We start from the raw sequence: 3,919 nt of genomic DNA on the forward strand, positions 1-3,919 counted from the left end.
TTGTTCTAGGTTTTAGTGTGGTGGAAATTAGCACGTATGTTAACTGTTATTGGGCACACGTTAAGATGCTTTTTTTTGTCAGATGCTGACTGGCTCACTGTTGAAAGCGACATTTCATCCAACCCGAACGCTGACAGCGACAGCGACAGCTCAGCTAGTGGCACTTCCACAGAGGACAACACGTTGTTTGATGGTTGGCAAGAGGCGTCAAAGAGGACACTCCCAAATTCTACAGTTACAGTTGCAGAAGCGTTGCTGGGAATTCTGAGCTACAGTATCGTGTCAGGTTTGAACTGGGTACAAATTGAAGGCCTTGCCAGACTGGTCAACTTCTTGCTTGGCAGCCCCGTCATTCCAAGCTCACAATATGCACTCCGAAAACTGTGGGCAAGTTCAATAACAGAGACAGTGCACCATCATTTTTTTGTCCTTCCTGTATGACTTATGCCGGTAAGCCAGCCAAACAGCATGTATCCTGCAGCAAATGCGGCAGCAACATACCCATATCCAACTTCAAACATAGAAACTTTTTTTCTACTTTGGATATCAAACTCCAACTTCAAGAACTTCTACAAGATAATGCGGTGGCAGAAGCTTTGTATCAAAATCTGAAGAACAAGGACATGTCTGAGGGTATTACGGATATTAGTGATGGTTCACTTGTCAGAAAGGTCAGAGAGAATTCCAGCTGGTGTGACATCACGCTCACACTGAACACGGATGGTGCAAGGGTGTTCAACTGCAGCAAAGATTCTTTATGGCCAATCCAACTGGTAGTGAACGAACTGCCCATTTTCATGAGATGGTCCAATGTGCTCTTGGGTGGCTTGTGGTTTGGCAGTGGCCATCCTGACATGCAAATGTTCCTAGGAACATTCCTAAATGAACTCATGAGTGCAACTTTTGTTGTATGGAAGCACAGTGGCAAAACAATAAGGTCTGCACTAAAGGTGGCAGGTGTCTGTGTGGATACACCTGCCCGGGCAATGGTGCTTCACATGAAGAGCTTCAATGGACATTATGGTTGTAGTATCTGCCTGCTGCGTGGAAAATTTGCTCATGGTGAGTTTTAATATCCCAACTTTGAAATGACTCGTAAAATTTCATAAAGTGTGATGCTAACCTTAAAAGCACAAATGGTGTTATGGCCAGTAATGTTTTGGTGTTATTTCTTGTTGATTCTTTCAGGGGCCCTGAGGTATATCTTTCCTGATCACGGAGGAGCTGCCATGGAAAGGACTTCCAACAGCATGAAGGCAGATGGGAAAAAAGCACAACATACAAATGTTGTTGTGAATGGTATGAAGGGCAGAACAGTGCTATCGAAGCTGCCTGGTTACGATTTAGTTTGGGGAACAAGCCTAGACTATATGCATGTGGTTCTTGAAGTTGTGGCTAAGCAATTTTGTTCCTTGTGGCTACATTCGAGAGGTGCTGAATATTACATTGGTGCACGAGAAACAGTGAACTCTTTAAACAGGAGGTTATTGACAATTAAGCCCCCAAATTGGTTCACACGTACACCTCGAAGGTTATCTGACTTCGCTATCTGGAAAGCCAGCGAATGGAAGTGGTGGGTTCTTCATTATTCACTACCGTGTCTTCGTGGCTCTTTGCCAGATATTTACATAAAACAATTCAGTTTGCTTGTAGAGGGAATCTACATACTTCTACAGGACACCATATCATCAGATGATATTCTCAGGTCATCAGATCTTCTGTCAGAGTTTGTTGTGCAAACACAGTCATTGTATGGATTGTCTGCAATGACCTACAATGCACACCAACTTCTGCATCTGCCAAAGAGTGTGGCTAAACTAGGACCTCTTTGGTCACATTCTTGATTTGTATTTGAAGGTGGAAATGGACTTCTTGTTAAACTGGTGAGTGGAGCTAATGGTGTTCCTCTGCAAATATTAGAACGTTACATACTTGCTCGAAAGTTACAGACAGCGAAAGCAACTTTAAACCTTTCACCAGGAGCAGTAAATTTTCTGGGTGTACAGAGGAAAAGAACCAGTCAGCAAACAGTTTTGCTAGGCACTGGAAAGCCATGCTTAAACTTGGATTCAAGTGAAAAGCAGGCTATTGCTGATAAGCTTGGCTGTGACTCAAGTGTTATTGAATATAACCAAGTGGTCATCAGTCAGCAAACATTTCACTCTGATCAGTATACCAGGCCTATAAAGACTAACAACAGTGCATTTATCAGCTTTTCTGACTCTTTTTTTCTAATTCATAGAATTCTTAGTGGCGAAAATTCTTGCATAATTTTGCAGTGCCAGGAACTACTACTTGTCGAAAGGCTCTATGCAAAGCACCTTTTGATTTGTGTCAAAAGAGAAGAGCCGTTAGTTTACATAAAACCCAGTGAAGTTATGCGCCTGTGTGTGTTTATGGAAATAGACCACATTATTTTTGTTTCAACGATTCCAAACCTCTATAAAAAAGACTAACTCTCATGCTCAAAACAGTCTGGTGAACAGTATTCAGCCATGATACCGGAGGTCTTGGCTTGGAACTGTATGCGTAGAAATAATGTTTGTACTTTTCTGGTTATACATTTAAAAATGTGGCATATACTGTTTCAGAATACATTTCAGCTGAGAGATTGCAAATATAAGGTTTTTGTAAATACACCATTGTCACATAATCAATTTTACGCTCATTTGACGGAATGGGTGGGGAACTGCATAGTATGCATTTTGACAGCAGTAATGTAGCTGCCAACAATCACAGTAGCCAGAAAATGACAATTTTTGGTGGCAATTATGCATGGTTTGGGTCAGTGCCCTACAAGTAGTGCAGAACCATATGCAACTGCCCTCATTTGGTGATGACAGTGATCGAATCAACAGCACTTCAATAGCAGATGATGATGACGCAAAGCTCCTCAATATATATGCAGTCATGCTAGGCAGCTGAATGATATCTGAAAAGCACAGTTGTTTTTTTGACAGAATGGCATCACTGTTACACCTTGCCTCAAGCCTGTTTGCTTTGCTGTTTTCCTTTGAGTTATTATAGCTGTTTCAAATTTGCCAGTTAGTTGTGGTGGCACAACCAAGACAATGACTGTTTGGACAAAACCGAATTTCCAAAAATGAATTTGATTTACATCTATCAGTGTTTTTGAGTTTGTATCGACGACTCCAAACCCTGTATATGGCCCTCATGCTGATAGTTTTGGTTGCTGTGGTATGTAGAAGGCTGTACAAATTAAATTTCTCTTTCCCATTGCGACATGTAGGGGTCAGACTAAGAGCTCGCAGTGGAAAAATTATCTCTTCTGTTCTTACAATATGTGTGCCTTATGCTTGGCAGTTCTTTCCGTGAGTATAGGGTTGTACAAACGCATATGCTTGCTTGCATGAGCAAGCTCTGCAAGTTGTATTAACTGTTTTCTAAATAATGCTGTGTTTTCATGTTTTAATGTGTCTTATAGTAATAATACTGCATGCATACTTTTTGCTCCTTGTCGATATTCCATGATAAATTGCCGTTTTTTAAGTTCATTCACTCAATAATGCTTTGTCATTTATCACAATAGTTCCTGGATGAAGGAAAAACCGCAGTGTGTACAAAGTGCCATGATCTCAATTTTGAATATGATAGTGACATCCTTAAATTAGTTTTGGCATTTTATACAACTGAAAATCATGTTCACACTGGTCCTTTTTTAGATGATAAGCTGGCTCCTTATTAATGACTTCACTGTTGGTGGTCTAAAGTACTCTCATTCATGTGTCTATCTAAATTTGCTTAAATCTGGTTGTTTACTTATAGGCGTTGAAAGTATATATAGTCATGTTGTAAGAGTTGAATATATGGTATTCACACTCAGGCTGACATATGAGAGCTAGACTGAAGTATGTGAATAGTATTCACAAGGAGGTCATCACCCACCGTTCTCCTGCCT

General features: G+C 40.7%; 1 pseudogene; it reads left to right on the forward strand.

Moving 5' to 3' along the window:
• The first annotated feature begins 165 nt into the window (after nt 1-165).
• LOC146209972 (uncharacterized) lies at nt 166-2,456 on the forward strand (annotated as a pseudogene).
• Nucleotides 2,457-3,919: the final 1,463 nt, after the last annotated feature.

This window comes from Amblyomma maculatum, chromosome 1 (genome assembly GCF_055883805.1).
Source record: "Amblyomma maculatum isolate TAMU_Amacu chromosome 1, ASM5588380v1, whole genome shotgun sequence".
NCBI lineage: Eukaryota > Metazoa > Arthropoda > Arachnida > Ixodida > Ixodidae > Amblyomma > Amblyomma maculatum.